Here is a 26,904-nt window from a genome sequence, read left to right as displayed (position 1 = left end):
TTTCTTGTGAAAACCTCCCTTCTAAGATGAAGATGTTCAAGGCCAGGTTGGATGGGGCCTTGAGCAGTCTGGTTTAGTTTAGAGGTGTCCCTGCTTGTGGCAGAGAGGTTGGATTGGATGATCTTGAAGGTCTCTTCCAGCCTAAGCCATTCTATGATCTTCCTTTCTAGGACCAAACTGAGTTGGGGGCTTAGAAACTGCGTCTTCTGCTCTCTGGCTGTGCTCATCCAAAACATGAGGAACTACCTCAGCCACGTAAGCTTGGGAATCCTACAGCTGCTAATAATGATGTGTGGTTTCTATGGCAAACATCAGAGCAGGCAGTGTGATCTGTGTCTCTGGCCCTTTCCACTTCCCTTACCCCACACATGTACTCAGGGAGCATCTCTCATCTTCAAAGCTTTTTTTTTCTAAACATCCATCTTTACAGTGTGGTGGATCCATCAAAAGGGGAAGAGCCAGTAAATGCTCAGGTTAAAACATATGCAGGCATGTGTTTTAGCTTTATGTTCCCTAAGTCAGGCTTCAGTGGAACTCTTCACAGTGCATGAAGTTTGGCATGTGGGTAAGTTGGGAACTGCAAGGATTAAATAGCATTCCTGCTTTCTGGAAATCAAAAGGTAGATGAAAAGAGTGACCACAGCCTGCAGCAGTTCCTGAAGGAAGAGCAGCAGCTGGCATGAAAGGCTTGCCAGCAGAAGACCTGCCAGTGACACGTGTTTGGCCTTTATTTGTGAGAAGGAGACCCTTCTGGCAAAATGCTTCCTCTGAGGGTGGAAGTCACCTGGGGCACCCAGTTCCACATGTGTGGGCACACACATGGTGGAGGCACCTCTCTGCAGTGTAGCAGTTTGGGCTTGACCAAACTCTTTTTTTTTTCCCCAGTAAAATTACAGAGGTGCATTGTTGAAAGGAGCAGAGCATAGGTTTTGTCTGCAGGTATTTTTCATGACTCAGAGCTTCTCAATATTTTCTGTCCATGTCAGGTGAATCGATACTGATCCCCTTGAAACAGGCAGGGTGGCTTTAGTTTGAACAGCGAGCCTGCAGTAAAAGGAGTGTGTTTGGTCAGCTTAGGAGCTTGCCACTGGAGAAGAATGCTTTATTGAATGATTCAGGGTCATGAGGATAGGGCAGAGAAATACAGAACAAAATAAGCCACTAGCCAATCTTTTTCTGAAATAAAGAAATATTTTGCCTTCTCTGCTATCTTAGCCTGAGCTTGGATGTGTAGCTACATCTCCTTCTACCTGCCAAGGGCCTCTTTGATCCTAGTCTTGTGTCACCTCTATGCTGGCCCCAGGATCCACCCATGATGAGACCTTTATGGACTGTTCAGGGGGGTTGTGGATAACCCCTCCCTGGAGATGTTTAAGGCCAGGTTGGATGGGGCTGTGAGTAGCCTGGTTTAGTTCAGAGCATTAGGGGGAATGGAGCAAAACTAGAACTAGGCAGATTCAGATTGGAAGTTAGGAAGAAATTCTTCCCCGTGAGAGACTGGCACAGGTTGCACAGGGAGGTGGTGGAAGCCTCATCCCTGGAAGTTTTTAAGGCCAGGCTGGTTGTGGCTGTGAGTAACCTGCTGTAGTGTGAGGTGTCCCTGCCCAGGGCACAGGGGGGTTGGAAGTGGCTGATCCTTGAGGTCCCTTCCAACCCTGACAATTCTATGATCTCTGTTGATGAGGACCAAACTCTAGGAATTTCTTCCTAGTGGAGTTCCAGTATCTATTTTTTCCTTTGCTTTTTACCAAGAGGGCTCTTCCTTGGTATCTTTCCAGTTCCTCCATTGTTTTTGTCTTAAGATAATACAAACCAGAATTCTATTCAGCTGTACTTATTAAATTGGATTCTGCTCTGTATCTTATTTTATATTTAATCATCAGGTACCTAGCTTGAAAAACCTCAAGATTCCAGTTACAGAACTGGAGAGTGGCTGGTTCAACAGATTGCTGTAATGTGTGTTTGTAGGTACAAATGGGCAAGAAAAAGGAAAATGTGCAGAGATACTTCTTAGGAGGGTTTTATCAAGTGTGTCTCTTCCCATAACCCCCCTGGACTAACTGTGTGGACTACTCAAACCAGTGTGCCAATGTTTATTTTTCATCATCTTTTCCTTTCAGCTACCTTAATACTTGTGAGGAAATAACACTGGACAGTATTGATCTATTTTTTCCCCCCCCCCTTCTCTTCCTGGCTCCTAGGTCACAGTTTAGGCCCTAGTTCAGCAAAGTACTTAAGAAGAGGCTTATCTTTAAGCACATGTTCAAGTCTCAGCGGAGCAAATGAGAATTAAGCAAATACTTAAGTACTTTACTGAATAGGGATAGAATTAAGCACAGAGTTGAATGTTTCGCTGAATCAGGGCCTTAAAATTAAAAATTAATCTTATTTGTGCTGCAAAGATTGAAAAGCTAGGCACTAGATTTGGATCTTGAATTAATATAAACCAGGAAGAGGGTAGCACCAACTGTCACAAGGAGAAGGGTGCATAGGTGTAAAATGGAGTAAAGCTGAGGTCGTTGACATCGTGGGTAGGACATAGCAGGGATGTGCCATCACTTCCTACATCTGTTTTAGACTAAATTACTGGAGATTGACAATCCCTTGTGCTTCACTCCCGGGGGTGGTGAGCCCTGGCATGCACAAAAAGCCCTCTAACATTCGTAGCTGCTGTGCTAAGTCTGAAGTTGCAAGAGAAGAAGCTTAATCATCCTAAGCCTCAATGCAGACTCTATTGGAAAGGTAACTCCACTTCCCTTTCTTTCACTTTGTGTCTCCCCCTCCTTTCTCTATCTGATTGCAGACTCTTTGAGGTGATGGTGAGATTCCTTTCTACACATTTACATAATGCCTGGCACAGTGCTCTGGCTTGTGGCTCCTAGGTGCTTTTGTAACAGAAGTGCATAATAATAAATCTTCTGCTTTGGGCTTGACAGAGTAATTTGTGTGACATGACAGAGTATCACTGCAGCTAAAGTTTCTCTCAAGATTTAGGTTCATACAAAGGGATGTCAGCACTGAGAGGTTTTCTGACCAGCATGAGTAACTTGGGAGACCCTGGGACGAGAAGAAATGCAGAAATGGGGTAACTTTCCACTCTCTTTTTGCTCTTTTCAGCCTCTAGAGCTGCACAGCTTCATGGATGAATGTGGGAGAATGTTTGCCTAGAACTGGTTTGAGGGAAGTTTCTAAATCCGCAAACACCGAGCAGGAGTTTTTTAGTGCTTGTTAATTCCTTTGGGGTGGGGGTTGGGGTGGTATCAGTAATAAACATTGGAGTTGTGTAAGTGAAGTCTTTGACAATCTAGAGAGGTGGAGCTTGTGCTGCCTGGGTGTTCTGTGCTGGGGCAGTCAGTGTTCCCCTTTAGGGATGCTCAGAGAAGACTGACTGCCCGCGCCGAGTGCTGCTCTTAGACTAAACTTCATGTGAGGATACCTTAACAAGTGTGCATAGTGAGTGTAATATGATCTGTAGGGGTGCAAGCTAATGGTTAACCGGCTCTGTTGAACCTGCACTCCTTAAACAAACGCTATCAGTGTGGGATGGGTTGTCTTATTTCTGCAGACAGGCATAGTGCAGGTTGGAGAGTCATGCTTTCTTCTTAGGAGCAGAAGGCAGCGGGAGGGCTTTCATTGCCTGCTCAAACAGGGAAGGGGAGGAAGGCATCACATTACTGGAGCTGCTATTTTCACATAAAGACAGGAGGGATGAGGGTAGTGGGGTCTCTGAGTATGTCCTGAAGTTGGTAGGGTGGCTGACCTCAACTCAGCTGTTACTTTGATTTTTTAACTGACTGTTGTCTGAACAGGTGCTCCATGCAGCACAAAGCTTCTCAGGATAGTTGGCGTAGCTTTGCTTCCACGCTGTGAGAAAGGGGAGAGAACTAGGCAAGATCATGCTTTGCACAGGAGGTTCCCATGTGGAGATACTCTGTACGGTGAATGAAGGGGCAAGATAGTGCTGAAACTTTGAGCTTTCTATACAAGGCAAAAACCTAATAGAGCAGGTGAGTCAAAACTCTCTGGATCTTGCTTCTATGCTGGGGGCTTTGCAAACTTTGTGGGTATCACTTCCCATGAGGCATATGGGGCGACAGTCTTGCTTTCTGAACTCGTACCAAGGCAACAATGTGCTCTTCTATATGCAGGGAGACCTCTCAGCCGAGCAGAGTTCTTGCAGTGACAGCACTGCATGGGCAGCTTGATGAATTGTCTCAACTTCTAAATGGGTTGAGTTTGTATCTTCAATCTGAGCAACTCTTGCATGCTGGTTCTGAATGAGTTGTAATTCTCTCTCTCTCTTTATTAATGGCAAACACAAATTTTCTCTATGCATTTGAGATAAGGACAGCAGAGTTTTGTGAAGCCTAAGCAAATAATTCCTTCCTACAGATAGAAAGGCAGAACTCAGTATGGAAGGGTTCAAAAGCACACCTAGAGCAGAAGCAATGGGTATTGTTTTCTCACAGTTACAGGCAGAGTAAGTTGGTATTTCAGCTTTCTGACCATGGCTAGTGGGAGTTATACCAAGGACTTTAGAAACTGTCTCTTTGTGATTACTTTTTTTCCAGACTAACTTTTCCTCCCTTGCTGAATTAAATGACCTGCTTCTACAAACAAATGAGATTGCTAGCTTCAAAGAAAGTAGTGGATTTATAACTGTAGAGCACCTACTGCACACAATAGAAGCCTCTGCTCAGGACAGGAGTTAGAATTTGATGCATTTAAGGTATTTTTATTGACCAGATAAAACGCTGCTGAGCACTCAACTCCCTCCTCATTTAGGTTGTCCTTGCCCTGGTGTAAGTACATTTATTTCAATGAAGTCCCATGTGACTTAGAACATGAAACCTGGGAGAAGAAACAAAATGATGAATTAAACTGCAACTCTCTTTATTTTCATGTTGTTTATTAACAGTCTGCTTGCCTTGGCTTCGGTTGCACCAAAGCTCTGTCAATTAAGTTAACAGCAAATGTCACTTTCTAGTTAACATGTCATGAAAGCCTCCGGAGTACAGAATGATTAGCTTAAGAATCTTTCATTCACAGAGTAAAATCCACAGCTATAATTCTTTTCTCCTTCAGCCTTTAAAAATGACTATCAGAGAACAAAACCTTCATTTGTAGCCTGAAGTGAATTTGTTAAAGTACTTTATTCTTGACAGACTTATTCGTGCATGAGTAGGGGTTTGATGTGATAACTGAACTGGTTTTTAGTGGAGAACGAAGGAAAACTGAAGGCATTTTAAAGAGATGGATGAAATCTTGACAGGCCTGAAGCACAGAGGGGTTTGGTTTGTGAATTCTTTGGTCAGGTTTTTTGATTAGGCAGAAAAGTCACACTTGGACCATTTCTATGAACATTACTCTGTTAAATGCAGAAAGTCTAAGGTCAGAAATGAAAATGTTGGAAGTGTATCTGAAATGAGGAGTCTGGACTGAGAAGCTGGGTTTGGATCCGTGTCTGTCAGACAAAAAGGCAGTAACTATTTCGCTGGGAAATTCCTCTTTTAAGCACAGCCAAGTTATAAATCTTTATCTCCTTAATACCTTCTTGGATCAAAGTAATAAATGACTTTATGAATACGAGTTTCAGGGGGGGGTTGTTTTGTTTTACCAACATTTCATTTTATGGATGCTTCATGAGTTCCAGTGCACCTTCCAAATATTGACAGTGCTGGGGCTGGATGGAAAGTTCAGACCAAATCTTGAACCTCCTCCTCCTCCTCTTCCTCCTGTTGGTTCTACCGACTGTCTGGAGTCCAAAGGTTACGAACTGCTTGTAAACTATCTCCAGAATAAAAGCCTGGGTGCCAGGACATCAGTGCTGGTATTGTGTTCTCTATTCTTTTCCTAATTTGCGGTTTCTCTTCACACTGCCCCCGTGGATTCCCAATGGCCTGAACTGCTCCAGTCTTTAATTCAGTGAGGCCAAGCTAATCTGTGTCAACAGAAGCCTGTCCTGAGACCCCCAGACTTCTCAGAGATGTTAATTTGCTTTACAAAACTTGGGGGGGGGGGGGGGGCTGGGGGTAGTGGTGGAAGGAAGAGTAGGTCTAAATTGTCCACTCCGGAGGCACAGACATTAAACCTCTGGATTCAGCAAGCTCTTTAAGTCAGTTCACTGCTTTTAATGGTACTGATTTAAGAATAGAACTGTTTTCTTCAGCATTGAGCACCATGTACAAACATGAGGTAGCTGATGTAATTTGTTGGCAGCAAAGGGTCTCTGCAGCGTTTCTTCTCTGTTGGGTCTCACAACATAAAGATTGAAATCTGCATTCAAATCACTCTGAACAAGACTGACCCAGTGACTGCTGGAGGCAACAGAAGCCTTTTTGTGAATCCAGATTTAGGAGTTTACTTTGCTTAGCTCTGCAAGATGCAGGCCATCAAACGAGATCATTATGTCCTCAAACATGTGGCAGTAACACACTGCTCAACCTACAGGTTTCCCGGAGTGGATGTGGATCCTTGTGGCAGGTAACCTGGAGAAGAATCTTCAAGCTTGAGTTAGATATTGAGGCTCTCCAGGTGGCTCACTGGGAGAATGTGCTGCTCAGGAGACTCCCAGGAGCCAGCAGGCTCAGCCACAAGCATCCTGAGCTGAGTTCAGTGATACCATTTGTGCATTTTTGCAAAGTGGAGGGTGGGAGACAGTCCACCCTCAGCCTCCCCCCAATAGACTGTGCTTTGAATATCCTTTGAGGATCCAGGCCTGACCTCTCAGGCAGAAAAGCAAAATGGTAGATTTCCTCAACATTATTAAAAAAAATAATTGCTTCTAAATAAACATCTCTGCCTAAAGCCCTTTCCTAAAGAAATACTTTTGCTAGAGAGACAGGGAGCAATCACTTCCAGCTTCCCACAGGCAAATGCTGTCTGTGTTTTACTTCCAACTGTGATGAATTTACCTCTGTTTAGTTCACTGGGGAAATGCAATTTCTTGTCGTTGTGTAAACACAGCAAACTACTTCTGTCCTGTGCTTGTTTCTCAGACGTGAAGTCCCTGCTAGAGGGATCTAATTAATACACAAATCAAACCCCAGGCCTTTCCCCCCTTGCATCAGTGTGTGGTTTATAGTTAGTAACAGAGTATGGAAAGTCAATGGTTCATCAAAGTGATCAAAGGTCAGCATCTCATGTGAGTTTTTAACTCTGAATTGATCCTCGGTGATCAACTTGTCACTGCAGCTGCTAGAAATTTTCTTAGGTGTTTTTTTTTTTTAATAACATTTTATTTTGTAAAATAGCTTTTCTCAAACCCTGTTTTGGTATCAGAGCTGTTTTAAATCTTAGAGTGGCATTGCTCTCCTGGCTGTGCTCCGAAGTACCCTTCGTAGCCAGCAGCGATCTGGATGAAACCCCCAATATCAGTTTATAAGGCTTTGAATGCTCTTAACTCTTGGGGAGATAATCCCAAATGGAGTGTGTTAAGTATTCCCAAGAGACAAGCTTGCTGACTTTTCGTCTGCAGGTCTGTTTTGTGCAGCATGCAGTTTCCAGCCCCTCGGTATCTCTTGTGCTGCGCAACCTGCCGCGCGTGTGCGGCTATCTAATCTTGGGGGCAGGTGGGAAGCTGCAACTCGTGGGGTGCCTTATCAAAAGACACAAAACCGATGTGGAAAGAATGGTGATGAAGCCATATTTTGGCCCATGCAGTCTCGATTCTGTTTAAAAAGGAAAAAAAAATAGAGTAATGGAAATGCTGTGGTGCTGCAGAGGTGAGCCCTGCCAGGGGGAGCTGCATGACCCCCCCTCCTTTCCCCCGGGCCCAGAGCTGTTTGTCCAGTGATGCAAGAGTTTGCTAATTAAACAGTTCACAGTGGTGTTTGGGGCAGAACCTGTGGACATTTAACCAATTGAACAATTTATTGCTGTAATTGGAGGGGTTAGCTGGTGTTTATTAACTAGCCTTCCTGTCATGTTCGAGTGGCTTGGACTAACCCTTGGTCCCTGACTTGTTTTCAAGCGTCCCCACCGGTGGTGCTGGCGCTGCGCTTGGCGCTCTTCAGGCTGCTGCTTCAAGGCCAGAACTTTGCTTATCCCCCTTTTGCAAAATCAGCAACATTATTGTCTTATGAGGGAAGGCTGAGAGATCTTGGGACTGTTCACACAGGAAGTTCCACCTCAACATGAGGAAAACCCTTCCTACTGTAAAGGTGGCAGAGCACTGGAGCAGGCTGCCCAGAGAGGTTGTGGGGTCTTTTTTTGTCTGGAGACTTTCAAGCCCCACCTGGATGCATTTCTGTGTGATCCTGCTTTGGCAAGGGAGTTGGATTCGATGATCCACAGAGGTCCCTCCCAAACCCTATCATTCTGTGATTCTGTGCTGGGTTTTTTTTTCCTTGCAGAAGTGTTTCATTTGTGATTCTATGATGTTGCTTTTTTTCCTCCCCTTGCAGGAACAAGTGTTTTATTACAAGGGAAGCACCGTCCCTCTAGAGCCAAAAGATTTTATCTGAGACAAAAGAATACGTTGGCATAATTAGGAAATTTCACCAAAATGCTCCTGGCTTGGAAATGGGTGTTGGGCTTTGTCATCTCAGCATAGCACTGGTTTATTTTCCTTTTACAACCATGGGCACCTCTGCTGTCTCCATCGTCATTACAGCGGCTTCAGGCCGAGGATAAATGGGTGCAGAGTGGTGGGGCTTCCAGTCAAACCACTGAGGTACACGGGGTTTGGGACACAAATCTATTCAGGCGAACAATGAGTGCTGATGGTGATAACAGGCTGCTGCTCTCCTCACCCAGGAGAGCTTCTATAACTAGAACTAATTGGCTGTCCTTAAAGTGCAATTAGCAGGGATATTAATCTAGGCCTGACAGGTGTGAAAATGTGTTTCTTTTGAGTCCATTCAAAAGACATTCTGTCTGCTCAACCCTAGGAGGAGCCTGAAGCTATTCTGTCTGTAAACTTGCAAGGCTTTAGTTTGTTGGAGCTGAACAGCCCGCTTTTATTAATTGCATTTGAGGCAGATGACATTAAACCAACAGGAATGGGTGGGAGGGAGGTTCACTTAATACTAACATAATACTTGGTATCACTTCCATCATCAGGGGAGGAAATGCTTGTTTCTGCCTTCATCTGGGTATGGGATGAAAAGGGAAGACTTTAAAAAATAGATATAGATTTTTTTCCATTTAAAAAGCTAAGTCTGAATTATTTTGCCTTAAGGATCAGTCATGTTTCCTTTCCCCTTCCTCCCCCCAGTTCCTTTCTAGTGCAGTTGGATGATCTTCATTTCCAACATTTGCTGCTTTTCTCATGTAGTTGTTCTTTACCCCACTAGGCACAGCATGTAGCAGGGACTTTAAAAAGTGCCACCAAGGGTCCCTGGGCAATTAAATATTAATACCTCTGTTACAGGGACAGGCAGAGGAAGCTGGGTCTGTTCAGCCTAGTTCCAGAGAGACTTGGGGGCAGCCTTCCAGTATGTGAAGGGGGCTACAAGAAGGTTGCAGAGGGACTTTTTGTAAGGGCTTGTGGTGATAGGACAGGGGTAGGGTAGGATAGGATAGATTTAGATAAGACATGCAGAAGAAGTTCTTTACAATGAGGGTGGTGAGACACTGGAATGGGTTACCCAGAAAGATCGTGGATGCCTTAAACAAGTGTTTAAGACCAGGCTGGATGAGGCTTTGAGCAACCTGGTCTAGTAGGAGGTGTCTCTGCCCATGGCTGGGGGTTGGAACTGGATGATCTTCAAGATCCTTTCCAACTGAAGCCATTCTATGAGAATATAACAGCCTGTGATAGAGTTTCAGGACTTGGTTAAGGAGCTCAGGCTTGGATATGTCACACCAGGCTGGTGTAAATGGGCATGGCTCGGTGTCCCAAGATCCTTCACTGTGGTGACAGAAAAGCCCCTTTCACACTAAACAACTTCTGGCCCAAACTTGCTCAGATCAATTTCATTCTTCAGCTGAAAAAAAGCTCAAGAAATAGCCCCTTACTGTTTACCCCATGTCATATTTATGGAGCACAGCCATATCCTTTCCCAACCTTGGCAAAGCCAGAAGGCAAGAAAAATCATCCTTGTGTTGCATAATGGAACAAGGTTCAGTGGCCTTCAAGAGCATGAGTGGTGACTGAGATAGCCTTAGAAACTGTAAGTATGTCCCAGGACTTAGATTTGTTTGCCTTTTGAGCTGTAAAGCTCATTAACTTAGCTGCTGATGTATCTGTGTCCCTCTCCTGATGCAGCAGTGCCCCTCATGACACTTTGCTCTGCTACAGCCAGCAGGCTTGCAGCTGGCTCTGCGGGCTTGGCAGCAAAGCACAGACATGGGGGGTTTCCTGAGAAGGACTCAGCATTTTCTAACCTATTGCCATCTAAATTGATCTTGATTCAACACAGATGACCAACATAGGAAGCGACACCCTCCTTCTGCAACAAGAGCAAGGTTTGTCATTTCTTTGGAGCCCACTGCCCCCTGAGTTCTCCAGGTGATTTATAGGTTTGGTATCCAGTTCTCGATTCAGGAGGGCAAGGCAGTCTCCCTGATTACCTTAGATAATGCAAAACATACAAGAGGAAGGGGGGTTCTTGTGATTGAGATGAAGAGCTGTGATTCAGGATGCGTGGGTTCAGCTCCTGTCCCTGCTGTCTGCTTTCAGTGAACCCTTGGGGGAGTCATTTGATCTTCCTCTTATGCAAAGTCTCCGACTCCTTCATCTTTCCTATTGAGCAGAGGGGTTCTTGTCACCAGCTGCACATTTGTGTGCCTTCCCCACCACTGCTGCCCGCTGGACAAGCTGGACAGCCTGCCTTCTCACATTTGGGGTGGAGGGTTCAGGTGGAAGAGTTTTGGAGTCTGCTCTTAGAGTGGAGAAGGTTATCCCACACCCAGACCTGCCACCAGCACTTCTGTTTGCCTTTCCATTTCTCCTCCAGTTTTTCCCTTCCCAACACTTCCTTTTCTCCCCCCATCCCTCCAGAAGCACCCAGAAATGCAGAGGAAGAGAAGGGCTAGCCTTCCCCCTCCCCTCTGTAAAGTCAAAACATATTATTGTAAGTCTCCTCTTAACCAGATGTGGGAACAAAATTACTCAAAGTGATGTCAGCTGAGCACAAGTGACACAGTTTTGCAAGTTGCTGACTAAAATGGTTGGAATTACTCAGAGCTAAATGTTTTGTTGTAGCTGGAAACTGGAGAGCCTCTGGTGTTTACAGCATTGTTCGTGGTGGAAGGGACAGGTCCTGCTGCTGCACCTCTTCACCTCTTTTTATAGACCAGAAGGGTGCACAGTGAAGATGTTTGTTCATATTTGCTTCACCTCATATGGTCTGGACAATTAACTTTCTTCATAGCTCAGTTTACATTTTCATTCCTCTTCAGAGTTTTCATTAGCAAGTGAGTCTGTGGCTCCCCAGTGATCACATTGGGATGTTTCTCTCTTAGAAATCTAAACCGCCTTCAAACCTGCTTTTGCTTAAGAGATATCTGAAGAGAAAAAAACCCAAAATCATCAATTAAAAGGATGGCTCTATAAGAACTGATGTGGTATTTATTGATAGAAAGCTGCAGCTCTTGGCTGTGTGGCTGGTAAGAAACAAGAGAATGAATAATAGCTACCAGTGTCCCGAGTCTGAAAAGTCAGAGGAAATGGCAGCAAGAAAAAGCAAATGAAGATGGATGAAACCCCAGGAGGGTGAAGGGAGACGTCCTCCATGCTGGCTGGGGCTGGGCAGCTGACTCCTGGGTCACTTCAGCTGTTGCTTTTCAGAGTGGTGTTTTGAAAGGACCCTGTTTGGCAGAAGTGCTTCCTGGCCGCCACCGCCGCGCACCGCTCGCAGATGCTGCCTGTGGGTCAGCGCGAGGTCACCGCCAGTTAACTCAACACCTCCAGCCAGGAGAAAGCTCCTGGGGATAAACTGCCCTACTATCACTGTCTAACCTGCTCCAAGAGAACTCACAGATGCTTAACTTGCCCCTTTGCTTTGTCCCAAAGTACATTTCCTTGGCATCATTAGCGCTGCTCTGCCCTCTCTCAGCACGGCAGGCTCAGCATCGCTGTCACCAGACTGCTGCTTGAGTTTGCTCCTGACAGGTCCCTCTGCTCATGCTGTGGCCAGGGACTGTGCCTCACTGGCATCTCAGTGAAGCTCACATGGACCAAGTGAGGTCTGCCAGGGTCTGCAGAGGCAGATATAGCCTGTGCATATGTGGGTGCCCACATGGGTGCCCCGAGGCCTTGCTGTTTGTGGTGGGGTATGCCTCCTGGTCCTGTGGGACCTCAAACAAGGCCGGCTCCCCCTTGCCATGGCACTCACCAAAGGGAAGAGGTAGCTCTTAAACCTCTGCCTGTGTTCAGAGGGCTGTCAGTGGTGACCTCAAGAGGGAAGAGACTGAAGGTGAAGGTGGGCAGGTTTTCCTTACGGAACGTAAAGTTGGATTATGCTCAGCAAACTGCTTTAGTCCTGTAGCTCTCCAGAGGTGGAGCAGTTGCATTTAAATCATTGTGTTTGGGGGAAAAAAGAGAATTAAAGGTGCAAATAAATGGCATGAGCTGGGCAGGAGCCCTTTTCCTACCTAGAGGTCCACAAGAAATGGGTCTATTTTGCATTGCTCAGAGAGTTTTGCTTCTGACAGCAACTAGTGAGCCCAGCTCACAGGTGAGTCTGGGTGCAGGTGCTGCCTGGGTGTAGGAATTGCTGGGGCTTCCTCCAGTATCCACACAAATTCTGGGCAAAAGTCTGGAAAAGGTAAAATGCTGAGGCAAGGAGATTGAATTCTGCCAAACCTCTGCAGGTTGCAGACTGCTCTGTTCTTCTCCATAAAGGAATTGAGTAGGAACATATTTTATGTGTGGGGATCCATCAGTAGATGCATAAAAGTACACATGTCTGTTTCCAATAAAAGGATTTCATGATCTAAACATCTTAAAAATCTTAGGCTTCAGGTTTTCTTGAGCAGGCTTGTTCAGGGAAACAAAAGAGGGTGCTTGACAAGATTATGGTGTTGCTTCTATGCATTTGCTTTATTCTTGTGGCTAAAAGGAAATTACAATGTGTTGTTAAGTCGAAAGTGTGGTCTGTGGAGCTGAACCAAAACTCCTTTAAATGGTCTGAAATTCCCCTTCTGATAAAAGGGAAAACTACAGAGCAGAGAGACAGGATATCTTTAATTTAAATAGTGGGGTTTAGGTATATTACTCTGAGTTCAAAGCATCTTTCAAAGGGTATGATGCCCACATTTTTAATTTTACCTAATACTGAGCATCTGGTGGGGACTGGTTTGTGGTACTGAGAGCAAAAGGAAATACATTACTCATAGATGAAAGGAGTGAGGGGGAATCACTGTCCTGACTAAAAATAGCCTTTTTTCCACCAGTTAATATCAGCTGGAGGTTTGATTAAATAGTAATTGTCTAGAAAAAGACAATAATTGAGTGTGACTGTTTCCTTTCAGGGGCCAGGCCCAGGTGGTGAAAGTTAAGTATTGTCCTTCAGATAAGGTCCTGAAAGCAGTTTTCCTGGATGTCCACTGAACCCTTCTGCAAAACGTCCTTTCTGGGTGCTGAGCTGCAGACAGACAAAATCCAGGCCTTTTCTCAGGGCAGCAGCAGCTTTCAGGGATGCAGTGCTGGAGGATTTTATGGCTGCACTGCAGATACGAGCTGGCTCACCTCTTTGGCTGGAACTCTAACCCAGAGGCGCAGAGATCACAAGAGACAAATGTCTTGAATTAAGAAATGGGGTTGACATCTATAAAAGTCAGAGCACATCTAGTAGACAACATGTGTAATAAGACTATAACATTATATCTAATAGGGAGGTTGGGAAGCTGCCTCAACAAAAAGCAGCTTCCATTTGGATTGGTGCATTCAAAACCAAAATGCCTCAGATGAACATTTTTGGGGTGTTTCTCCCTCCCTTAATTTATTGATCTGTGTTGCTGTGGTCTCTTCCTAGAAACCAGTCTGGGTTTGGGTTTTTTTTTCAGTACTAGTTTAGTGATGATGCTGGTGACAACTTCTCTAGGCTTTATTGGAGTCTGCAGTGAAGGAAACCATATTCCTGTGAGGCTAAAACATCTTGCTCTAAATTCCTTTAAGGTTATTTTCTCTGAGTGCCTCTTTGTAACGTTAACACTTATCACTTCTCTTGGATTTTGCATGTTATGAGTATCTAAGCATTGTTTAATTAACCCTAGCAAGTGTCCAGTGAGCCAGACAGCCATGAGGTAGTGCCAGGCAGGAAATGTTTTTAAATGCCCTGTGTGATTTTTCAAATTGCTGCTTACTCTGAGCAGAAGGGAAGCAGAACCTCAGGGAGTTTTCTGTGGAGGCAAAGTGGAGGAGGAGAGAGCATGAGAGACCAGCTGAACCTAGCCAAAAGCTACAGAGTGCTCCCTGGGGAAGGGAAAAGCTCTCATTTCAGCCCTTTTGTCCTGCTTGGTGAAGACTTGAGACTTTAACCTTGAGCCTCCACTTGCTGAATTAGGACACTGATGGCTGCACCCGAGTCAGGCCAGCTTTGCTGGGTGGCCTGGGGAAAAGCCTTCAGAGAGACGATCAGAACAGCATGCTAAGGAGAGCAGCTCCCAAAAGCTTTGCTGTCCATAGCTCAGAGTCTCTTGCACTCCAGGTAAGCGATCTCACTGCAAGGTGAGGCTGAGCTCTCATCCAGCCAGAAACATGACTCACTTTGGAAAGCAGCACAGATGTTTTACTGGGAAGTCTGGGGTTTGGCCATTCCACATTTTCCAGGGGGAGCTGACCCCTTGGGTAGGTGAGAGTGAGCCGCTTTAAAGCCAGAGCAGGCACCGATGCTGTGTTCAGTTTGAGAACTCGGATGTCTTGATTCTGTGGTTTAAACCACTAGACCACACTCTTTCTGAAACAGGTAGGAATATTTGCATTTTTTATATCAGGAAACTGAGGGTGCAAGGCATGCCAGAAACCACGTTAGCAGTGGCAGCTAAGAACAGAACCCAGGTTTCCTGATACCAGCACCTGTGATTCAGCTTCAGCACATGGCGAGGGCAGGACAGAAAGGAACAAAGAGACAAAATCTGAATTTCTTCTGAACATGAGGACTCTTTTTGCTTCAGTTAGTGTTTTCCATTATATCCAAAGCAACAACAAAGTCAGGTTCATTGTTGCATCCCTGTAATCTAATTTTCCTTTGCTGTAACAGTTGGGTTTGCATGATGAATGTCCTGTTGGCACCTACCTCGGGAAGCTGCTGGCCTTCTGCTAACCACAGATTGGTAGGCTAAGGCCTGTGGAGGACATAATCCTGGTCTGCAGGGGGGCATAGAGATTTCTTCACCTCTGGGTAGCAGCTCAAAGTAACTAGAGCCCAAAACTCTTGTGTAGTGTTTCAGCCCAGTGTGCTGAAAATTATCTTGAACTTTAAAGGGGGAGTGTGGCCTTTAGCTGAGGAGAAGGACAATGAGTTTGATTCTGACAGCTCTAAACACATAGGAAATATGCATGAAATTTTAAAGGGCATGGTAACAGTGAGTTCAGGAAAGTAGATATTTCCCTGTCCTCCTCCATGACAAATATAATGGAAAGCCAACATCATTCATCTGTATTTATCAATGTGTTTTAATAGAGGAGGGGGGAAAATGGGGTCAGCAAGGCCTCTGAAAAGAGGCTAAAAGGAAGGAAGATTGAGAGTTCATCGCTTCCATATTTTGAGCCTGAGACTTCCAAAATCAAAGGCCTAGTAATCCTAATGGATTGACTTCCAAAATTCCTTGGATTTGTATTGCTGGACTTGTCTCTCTCCAGGGCTTAGCTGGATCCCTGCAGATAGATTTTCAGGTTTATATGCTGTAATTCCACTTAGTCCAGCTGTAAACTTGTGGTGGCTGAATTAATACGTTATAGAGGGGAGGAGAAGAAAGAAAGCAAGCAAAAAAAGAGAAAAAGAGTATACCTACAAACCTCCTAGCTTCTGTATCAAATCCTGAGGGGGAAAAGTAGGCATTTCAATTAGTTGGTTGTGTGGCCTGATTGAGGAACAGCCCCTTGGCTAACAAAGCTTTGTCTGTAGTATCAGCTTGCTCCTCATCCACCAGGACAAATAGAGTGGTTGGTCATTAACGGGCTAGCCATCGGGTAGGGGTTTTGTTCTTAAATGGGGGCTTTGTCTTATCCCTGCTGTTTAAGCCCTCTCCAAGCACTCCTCACCTGTCATATCTGTCATACATTTAATTCATCACGCTCTCTGGTCAAAAGCTACACTGATAGTATCAAGAGAAGAGGAGGGGGCTTCTTATAACTTTAGCGATCAAAGGAGATTACCAAGCAAATAAGATTTTAATGAAGACGGCAGGTTTGGAAAGGAGAATTTACTGCCTGGCAAATCACTGCCTCAGAAAGGTTCATTTGCTCTGTGTAATATTTGAGAGAGGAATCCCAAACTCCTGCAGAAAGCAGGAGGGATACGTGTGTTGCTTTGTGGTTTTAATTAAAGACTCAGAGGGAGGAGATGAAGGAGGGGGGTGGAGGGGGGGAAGAGTTCTTTTATTTCACTTGTAAAGGTCATATTTTTAATCTGCAAATATGATAAGCTTGGCAGACTGTGTTTAAACACGGGGTTGTTGCAGTGATGACAAATCCATCAAGCAGTTTGCCACTGAAACGGTATGGTCAGGCCAGGGCTCTGTGTTACTTGACTCAGGTTTCAAAATATCAATCACAAAGCTGAGATGGGCTTGGCCTCGCTGTAACCACTCCAGAGGCAAAGCAGGCAGGCAGGTCCCAGGCAGTCCCAGGCAGAGACAATCCCATATTCCTGTGACTGCTCATAGCAGAGGTGGGAGGTGGCAGGATGCACCTTTTGTGCTGGTCGGTGTTTTGCAGGAGTGCAGCCCCGTGCTGGGGGAGCAGGGAGCACTGGAGGTCTTCTCTTTGTCATGGAATGTCAGCCTGCAGCATCCACAGCTTAATTCACAATTATTTTCTGTTTAATCTGCAGTTTTTCCACAGAGCAATTCTCCCCCTTGGCACTCTGAGTCCAGATCACTTAACTCTTTTCTGGTAAAGTGGAAACAACCAGTGGGGAATTTTCTGTTGCAGTTCCTACTGCTGCTGGCTTGCAGCAGTCAGGTGCTGCATTTGAAGACTGAATCAGCAGCAAAGATGCTCTGCTGGGAACATAAAGCAGTGCTCCAGCCACTGACTGGCATCTCTGCAGTGTATTAAGCCAAACCTGCCCTGTCAGCAGCAGAACCAGGCAGCTTTACTTCTGCAGTTTTCCTTTGTGATAAAAAGAAAGCCTCTGTTATTGCTGGAGCCTTCCATAAGAGAAGGAGTCGTATTAGTAAGTAGCATGGAGGTTGACAGCTTAAAAAACAGGGGCAAGTGGCTGGCTAAATATCTTAAGCTGAACTAAAAACGTGGGGTCCAGGAAGGAGATCATAAAAACATGTCTGAGCTTGTCAGCCTTTACAGGTTTGGGTGGAAAACTCCAGTTCTCACTTTCCACTGAGTAATACTGAGAGCTTATTATGTGTGTGGTTTTCAACCTGGCTGTGAAGTACGAATGATTTATTTAAGATGTGATAAACTATGGGCCTGCCCTTCAGCCCTGAGGAGGTCCTGCAGCTGGGGTGGTTTACACTCGGGGCTTCGGCGTCCTTCTGACGCTGGAGCTAATGTCTTGTGTTTTCAGTTGTGCTCCAGCCACTGTCCATCCTTTCAGTCACCCTTCTGTAGCCTCCAGGACCTTCTGATGGGCAAGGCACAATGAACTAGTTCACTGAAAGAGAGATGAAGGATCACATGCTGGCATCTGGTGACGTGAATTTAGCTGAACCAGCAGCAGACCCAGATGTATTTGCAAGCGAAGATGGGGTAAAGATAGAGCCAGCACCAGTTCAGAAACTCTGCTGGAACCTTGCTTTGAGTAAGGGTGGTCAACAAAGAGCTTCTAACCTGATTTGCTTGAATCAATAGTGATAAAACCTACGTGTGAACAGGGTCTGTATCTGGCTGATGCTGTGACAGGACACTGGGACAGAGGCAGCTGCAGCAGGGCTCTCCTGGTGCTCACACCAGTGCAGCAGATAGGTGTGAGTGGCACTGGGAGTTGTTCTGCAAAACTCTGCCCTGTAAATAGGGCTGGCATGTGTGCCAGACACAAACATTTGCTTTCACTGTTGGTTTAAGGGCCTCCGTGCTTTTAATCAGCTAGAAACTCTTCTGGGTTTTGTTGTCGTTGTTGCTGTTGGGTTTTTTTCTCTTTCTGTAAATTGAGGGCAGCAGAGGCTAACTTACAATATTGTCTTCCTCTTCACACCTTGGAGACTCTGGGAAGCTGCATGAGGTATGGACCAACCATCCCAACTAATGTGCTCTGGTTATAGATCTTCAGAGGTATTTGCAGGACCAAAGCACTGATGTAAAGAAGTGTTTGGTAGAATAGCCTAAGTCCCTGTGACAGCATATAAAAGCCAAATGACGGAGCAATTCCTGGGTTGCTGATACAAATCCAACCTTTCAAAGGAGCTCCCAAAATACTCTGTGGCTGGAGTTTCACTTCAGGAGTTTAGCTTTTCAGCCACTTTCTCCCAAGTTTCAGGCTGTCTACAGGAAAGTTCAAAACCTCCTTCCCCCCCCCCCCCCCATTTTTCATTCTTTTTCCTTTTCTTTTATGGAAAAGAAAGAAAGAAACACAGCATGGAGGGGGAGGTTTCCTGCATTCAAGGGAATGCTTTTGCACCATCTCACCCCATACCTGACTGGAACGTAAAACAAAGAAAAGCAAAGCAAATTGCCTTCAGAAACTGGACATCAGTTTTCTCCGACAGAACAAAAGCCACCGTGCCAACACTTGGAAAGGCAGCACATCAACCGCTCTTATAGCTCCTGCTTTATTCTCTGCATCAAAGCTCCGGTTGGGGAAGGGGGGAGGGAGAGAAAAAAACAGAGAGTGAGAGAGCGAAAGAGTCAAGTCAAGCTCTTGAGAGCCTCTAATGACGCGTGCCAAACACGTGGAAGGTAAATCCCCTAATTCAGTCTATTCTTTCAGCATTCCCTGGCGGGCAGCCAAGCTAAATATTTCTGTCGGATAAAAAATGCACCCTCGTATGCAGCACTTTCCTAACAGGATGGCTCTGGGGCTGGAGCGGAGGGGGCTGCTCTGGGGGAAAGCCAACATGTGTGTTCTCTTATCTATTTATTTATTTTATTAAAAAGGGGCTTTATGGGCTGTGATTGGATTAACTTAGTGAACCCTGGAGGAAGAGGAAAAACAAACTGGGAAGCTGGTTTAGCACCCCCACCTTTTTGTCATCTTCTTTTGGGATTTCCTGGCTGGCTGCCACCTTGAGCCTGTTGAATGTTCTTTAGATCAATCAATTAAAAAGGCTTTAATATTTGGGTGATTGGAACGCAACATATGGGCTGCCGGTGCGGATGTCATGTGGTGCGTGGAGTTAATTGAAATGATTAATAGAGGTGTTAGTTTCTTCGAGACTAATTGAAGAAAGAATATAATTGGAAGCATGGGCTAGCCATTATTGTTGATTTTAAAAAGCATATTGTGACCCTTAAAACACTTTTCCACGCTTAGAAGCGTGCATATGGCTTGTGTTTAGTTTTCTTGGAGGCGGTGATTTGCAAAGCCACGTTGGCTGTGCCTCCAAAAGTCAAATCTCTTTCTGATCTAAATTAACCTGGTAAAAGAAAAAAGTACTCCTGTGTGTCTTGTCTATTCCAGTACCAAGCACACAGCCCGAGCTTCTGCTACCTGTTTCTCTTTAGATCCTCACTAGACTTAAACCGATTTCCCTCAGCCTCGTTGCTATCTGTGGGGTTGGTTACAGCATCCGTCCTCACAAACTGATCTCTGAAGGTTTGTTCGGACACTCTTCTCTCTGCACAGTGAGCTGTGGTAGTGTACACTCTCCTGGTGTCCTGGCACACTGCAGACATGCCAAGTATGCGAGGAAACAGCATCTCAATCATGCTGCCCCACACCTTGGCAGCTCAACTGTATTTCATTGAGATCCAGTTATCTATATGTGGGACTAGCAAAGGATTTGCTTTGACAGTCAACAAGAAATGTGAAATGAGAGAAATTTGGAGGATTTAACTGAGGTCAAATCTTTTGGCCTCTGCAGCTTCTTTAAGGATGCACACTTCTTAGTAATACTCTGTGAAAATGTAGCAAAATTGTTAAGCTGTTGTGAAATACAAAATGAAAGCCATGAACTGGCTGCAGAGGACATCTGGCAGCAAGGAGTGGGTACAAAGGATGCAGCTCTGAAAGCTGTCCTGCTGCAGAGAGTAGCTCTCAGGTTAGAGATGGGGAAACTGAGAGAGCATGACAACCCCTGGTCTGTAGTCAGCAAGCACAGGCTGGCCGCCTGAGCATCGCATTCTGCTCGCTGCTGGGCTGTGGTTACAAGTGCCTTAGCAAACTTTCAGCTGGGGAGTTCTTCAGACCGAGAATCATGGCTTAAATAACTTGTGAGTCTGCTAGATGACAAGCATTCCCCTTTGGGAGGAGGAAATCTGGCAAGGAGGTAGCAGAGTGTTGATCCATAAGGTAAGTCCGTTGGGATTTAGGACAGGTGAGCCACGTTTGGAAGCGCAGTGTTTCCACACCAGCCTTCTTTTTGCCTGCTTTTGGCAGTAGAGGAAAAGCTGATGCATAATTTTATGTTCTGGAAGAGAGCTGTCATTCTGGAAAGGGTATGCAAATTTTTCCCTCCTCTTTTCCTTGCTTCTGTATTTGTGCATCTTTTTCAGTAGTCAGAATATTTACTCCGCAGCCCAGAATAAACCGAACGGAGAAGCGATAAGTTTAGAGGATGTTTGTTGTTGGCTGAGAAGAAAAGAATATAGGATGGTTTTAATATTAGAGAGTCTTCCCACACAGATTTCCAGTGATGCTTTGAAGGCAACTGTGTGTCTGCAAAGGCTTTGAGCCTCCCCGGAAGATGTGGCCTGTCTTGTGTACAGATCTGAGCGAAGCGTTTGTAGAAAGGAAGTGGCTGTCCTGTACTGGGGGCTGAGAGGAAGGGAAGGCATCAGGGCTGATTGCAAGCTTCCCTCACTCCCTGCTGCCTGATTTGTCTGTGCACGTGGTGCCAACAGGTTTAGATGATGAGGGGTATGGCAGGACAGACTGATGGAAATTAGTATCCCAAATATATTTAATACATGAAATAATTTGATAGTAAGTCACTCTAGGTTCTGGGTTTATTACAGCAAAGGACTGCAGTTAGCCACTTGTCTGTTGTTTGGTCCTCATAGTGATGAGAAATAGTAGCAGCAGCATTTTTGTTGTCCCCATTGCCTTTTAGGATTTGGTATAGGAAAAGGAGCACTTTATGTGAACTGGTTGGAACAGGAGCATCCTCTCTGGCTTTATGCTGTGTAATTAATACAGCTCTGCTGTATTGGCCTGGGCCACTGAAAGGCCAAGGAAGCAGGGTTGAAATCTCTGCATGTGCTTTGTATGTCATTTGTGAGTGATGGCAATATTCTCCCTCTCATACAATAAAATCCCTGTAACATTAATCTCAGGAAACTAATCTCTGGTATAAGCAGGGCTGGTAGCTTCACCTCTTGCTAAGACAGATCACTTGCATTTGGAGGCCCCACTTTGAGGTGCTCATAAATCTGTCACATTCTCAGTTGTTTCTTGCACTTTCCTCAAGCTTCATTTCCCCCCAAAACCTATTCTGCTATTTCCAAGAACTTGGCTGTGTCAAAAAATTGTGTTGGTAAAGTTTGAATGTGTGATGATGCCTTTGCTTCTGAAAAGTACATCTCCAGCCCCCAAATTTTTGGAGCAGGAGTTTGAATGAGAGGTTCAGTGGCTAAGCGAAGGACAGCATATGTGGCAGGGAAGGGTGATGGTCATTGACTGAATATCATCCCTCTGCCAGGATCACTTCCCAGATTCCCTGGATCTGCACATGTGTTTCACTTAATGTCAGGTGTCTTGGCAGAGCAAGACCAGGACACTCCATCCCTGACTCCCATGCCCAGGAGATTTGCTTTTGAGCTACAAGTCAACCTAGACAACTGGCAGAGCAACAGCTCAGGAACTGTAGGAGGGCATCACAGCTGGCTTCAGTCAGTGAATGCTGTGGATCTAGGACTGAGACCAGAAAAACCTGTGTTCAGTGCGCACTTACTACAAACCATCCTGAGAGTCATCAGGAGGAGCTGTTTTTTAAAAGCTTGTGGACAAGAGCTGAACCTGGAGGGAATTATGAAGGAGGAGAGACTGCCTGGAGACCAGCAGTGTTAGGGAGGAGGGAAACTGAGAGTAAGGTTGGTACCAGACTGAGGGATTTATGGGTTGTGGTAGAGGAAGAGGAGCAAGCTCGGTGTTAAAAGCGGGTGGGATGTAAGCCAGCTCTCATCCAAAAGCTGCCTGACTGCATTAGCATGGTGCTAAGCCCAAGCTAATATATCCGGCTTCTCACCAGGGCTTAATAGCTCGGGCTCAGTGCCACACTAACATAGTCACAGGACTTCCAGTTGGCTTGACACCATGTCTGCTCTATGTGTGAACTCAGCTCGCCACTGCAGGCCTGCACCAGGAGATGCCTGGAGATTGAACTGTGCCACACTGCTGCTCAGGCCATGGAGTCCTGGCTTGCTAGACAGCAGGAAGGGCCACATGGGGATGGAGTGTGTGCCACATTTGCTTAGGTAGGAGAGAAAAGAAGTGCAGATGAGGAACCAGGAGGGACTGAAACTGGCTTGATGAGAAGACTTGGCACACAGGACATGGGTGTGCGAGGGGAGAATGGGAGTGACTGGAAAGGGAAACTACATGAGGGGTCAGCAGGAACAAAGTGAGGACATGCCAGGCAAGGAAACCGATCAGAAGTGTTGGAGATGAGTTCTGGAAGATGGGATGGAACAGAAAGAGAGGAGAGAAGGACCAAACTCCACACCAAACCTGGCATGAAACCGGGTTGCCTGAAAGTAGTCATTCCTCTGCTTCCAGCACAACACCTGGGGGAGCCCACCAGTGTCTTGTCTCTTCCAGGGCTTGTGCTGACCTTGCCCAAAGCAACTGTATGGCTGCTGTGAGGCAGGTCTGCTAGCTGCCCTGTAGAGGTCTGCCTGCGGCAGGTCAGACTGTCCCAGCTCTGGTGATGATCCGTGTGGGCATCAGTGTGGTGCCAGGTCATGGGATCTCTGCTTCTTCTATTTGCAGCTTCAGAAAGCAGCACAAAAGCCGCTGAAGAACTTTGCTAAATTGCTAAACTCACAGTCTCCAGAGTTCAGGTTGTTTGCCTAACCCCAATTTGATCCTCACACATTATGATAGTGTCTTTAATTACTCATTTAATTACTGTTGGGGTTTGGGGTTTTTTTGACTGGCTACTTGCTTCATTCAGGTATCAGACAAGCTTGCTAGGGGAGATAAACTGGGGTGGGGTAATGAAATGTTATCTTGGAGACACCTCTTCCCTCCATCTCCTTTGCTGCAGTGTAAGGAAGTAAAATAGCCGTGGCAGGAAGAAGTGCTGAACTTCTCAGGACAGATGAGCTGTGGTCTGAGGAGCCAGGTACTCTTTCTGCTTGTGATTCTGATTAAGATTCATTCCAGTTCACCTCAGCAGAGCCTTTTGCAGGTTAATTTTGACATCTTCCTGGGCGCCTGGTGGGAAGCCCTGCAAAATACAGAGCCATCACAGATGCCAGGAAGAGGAATGCTTTGTGCTTTGAACGTAGACGGTCCATGTGCCGTGCATCAGCTGCTCTGCATGCCAAAATTACTGGATGTGTTTGATGTTGTTGTCATTGTGCCTCCACACTGCCCCTGCAGAGCGAGACCAGCAATGATACCTTCATCAGCATATGGGAGAGGCATTGTGAATATCAGATTAGTCATGATTTGATATTTGTGTGGCATTCAGTGCTCCTGTTGTGAGGAGCAAAGTGGAAAAACACGAGACTAAATGAGTTTGGGCTTCCAAGTGAACAGTGCATGGTTAAAAAAAAAGGCACTGGGCCTTTCAAGGGGATAGAAAGAGAGAAAAAAATCAGGAAGAAAAATACTTTTTTAGTGAGCACTCATCTTTCTACACACTGACACAGGAATAGATCTGGTGGAAAAAAAATAAAGAGGTGGTGCATCATATACAGGGCACTCAGCACTGGGCTTCTGTAGGCTATCCTGCACCTGGCTGCTCCTACCATTGAAGGAGTGCCTGATTTGGGGCCAAGGTTGTCTCCTTTTGTTGTAATTTTGCACCAGGATTGTCTCGTTTTGTTGTATTTTTTGCACCAGAATCGCCTCTTTCTGTTGTATTTTTTGCACCAGAACGGTCTCCTTTTACTGTAATTTTGCAGTGCTTGGCTGGCTGCAGAGTGCAGCTTTTCATGCAAGGCCACTTTCTTGCAGATCTGATGGGTTGCTATAGGTTTTCACAGAACCTTTGACTCAGCTTCAGGGAAGGAGGAATGAAGAAGCAGAAGAGTGAAGTTCTGGAAGCTGAAACCCTCCTTTCCCTGCATTTGAGCAATCTGCCTCTTATGAAACCTCCTGAAATCTCATTCGCTGATGGCTTTCTGACCCCCAAAATTATTCTTGTGCAAATGTTGACACCCAGCAGAGATGAAATCATTGACTTAGGAAAACATACCCAGCTTGTCAGAAACTGCAGGATTCCAACAACACACTTGCAACACCAGCTTTTCAATTGGTTTTTTCTTCCCCCCCCCCCCTCTCTCTCTCTTTAATGGTTTGTGGCTAGTTGGCAGATGGTGTTGTGAATCGGGTTGTACGGAATGGGGTTTTTTTTCAGTTCATAGGAACCCAAATCCATGTCACATACCAAAGTGTGTGTATGTGTGTGTGGGGTGCTTCTATTTTTCACTTCTGCTCGTGAATTTTCTGTGTGCTGATGATTCTGATGTATTTACTAATTTTCTGTTGACAGTTTTAATGACACGCTGCCAGAACAAGATGTGTTTTCCAAGTGAATTGAAGCTATGTGTAAATTTCCTGAGTGTATTGGACTCCTTGAAAGGAAAGGACATCAAAGTTTCCCCACTGACCACCTGAAATCATTTAGTCCTCAATTGCTGGTGGGGTTGTGTGTGTGTGTGTGTGTGTTTGGTTTGGGGGGTTTTATGATTCTGGCACTAAATTTCTTTGCTTGGATTGCTGAAGGAAAGTGATCTGAAAGTGGATGGACAAACCACCAGAAAAAAAGTGGAGGCTTTGGTCTCCTGTATCATGGCATTAAACACCAGGCAGGGCAAAAGGAACAGTTACAATCCATTTATCTGTGGATGCCTGTAAGCCAGAAGCATCATTTAAACTTGATTTTGAGAGTCACAGAGTCATTCCAAACAGAAAAGTCTATTTCTGTGGGGTTTGCCACCCACAGGAGGAGGGAACTGCCCTCTCTTAGCAAAAAAAAAAATTAGCCTTGTGAGTCCTTAAGTGACAATCTTGAGTCCTGCTCTTCAGAGGTGAGTTTTGGGGGTTGTGTTTTCAATTCAAGGCGCGGTTGAGTGCTCATTATCCCCATGCTAAAAGCAGTAAAAATCGGTGCGAAACGGCTCTTGTGCAATCTTGTAATTTACCTTTATTTTAAACTGGCTTACACATCTTAATACATTATGACAATCAGAGTTATCAGGCCACCAGGCGGAGAGGAGTTTGTTTTGTTAATTGCTCTTGTTAAGCCTAATTACAGAACGGGGTGGAGTGGATGCGAGGGGAGGGAGGAATCTGCTAGCAAGAGGAAATTCTAAAACCCTCGGAGCGGGTGGCAGGCAGTGCGTGTCGGGGAGCCGGAGCGCGGGTGTGGTGTGCGTGTCGGGGAGTGCGAGCATGCGTGTGTGTGCGCGAGTGTGAGAGTGAGCGGCAGACCTTCCATATGGACTAACATCCTGAGATGCTGGAGGTGGGGAACCTGTGCTGTGTGGACACACGAAGGTACCGCTGAACAAAGAACTCTGCTCTGTTCCGCTTTATGAATTACCTCCTTTACTTTTTTTCCCCCCCTTTCTTCTTCTTCTTATTTTTCTTTTTTCTTTTTCTTTTCTTTTTTATTCTTTTTACTTTCCTTTTTAGTTTCTTTTTTTTTTGTTTCTTTTTTCTTTTCTGTTTTCTTTTCTTTTCTTTTTTTTTTTTTTATTTTCTTCCTTTCCCCCTTTTCCTTTTTCTTTTATTTTTTTCTTCCTTTTTTTTTGGGGGGGGGGGGAGGAAGGAACGATGCAGATTGCTGTTAATTTTTTAAGTTTGATAGCAGATGGTTTGCTGATGTGACGTGCCCCACTCTGATATTATGGGTTGCCAGCACAAGGTGTGTGTGCGTTACGTAGCTGTGGGTTGGTATCCAAACTCCCTTTGAACCGCTTTCCTTCTTCCTGGTGATTGCAGCAGGGATGTGCTGCCCACAAACTGTGTTATTTGTTCAGACTTCCCAGCAGAAGGCACACATCCAGAGAGCCCTTCTGCCCGGCATTAGTCCAGTTTGTTTGTGTGCCCCACATTACGCTGCTGGCGACTTACGGTGCCTGACTGACCTGCATTGTCAGCCCCCCTCTGTTGCCTCGGTTGCCTCCGGGACAGAAGTTTCTGATAAGGCAGTTTTGAGCAAGCCGGACGCAAAGCAGCAAATGATTATATAACAAATCTCTGCTCTTCTCTGGGGTATGTTACCTGACTTGTTTGCTGCCGAGGTGGTTTTATTGTTTTGGCTACTGGGCGGAGGGAGGAGACTAAAGCAGCAGAGGAGTCACGCTTTTGTTTTGCTTAATTACAATGTACGCTTTTAATAAAACCTTTTAGTGCCGTGAATTAAATGGCATTGCAATCCTGCACAGGAAGAAAAATGCTACTGCTGTTGGAGCTGACAGCTGAGTGGTGAGATGGCCAGCGTGGCTCTGAGGCTCAGAAGCCTTTTCTTGCTGGCTGGAGATACTGCTGGGTAAATGTGTTT

General features: G+C 45.5%; 1 protein-coding gene across 3 annotated transcripts in view; it reads left to right on the top strand.

The window, feature by feature from the left end:
* Positions 1–26,904, top strand: part of PRDM1 (PR/SET domain 1) — a 99,457-nt gene that overhangs the window by 42,420 nt on the left and 30,133 nt on the right. Inside the window, exon 1 of one of the 3 annotated variants that reach the window (XM_054174085.1) lies at positions 25,734–25,895. The exons of the other annotated variants lie outside the window; for them this stretch is intronic. The gene's annotated coding sequence lies outside the window, so the exon portion shown is untranslated. Of the gene's footprint in view, positions 1–25,733; positions 25,896–26,904 lie in introns of those variants that run through there. 3 annotated transcript variants of the gene reach the window in all.

This window comes from Dryobates pubescens, chromosome 28 (genome assembly GCF_014839835.1).
Source record: "Dryobates pubescens isolate bDryPub1 chromosome 28, bDryPub1.pri, whole genome shotgun sequence".
NCBI lineage: Eukaryota > Metazoa > Chordata > Aves > Piciformes > Picidae > Dryobates > Dryobates pubescens.
Note: the sequence above shows the minus strand (reverse complement) of the source record. Positions and strands in the feature narration are given on the sequence as shown.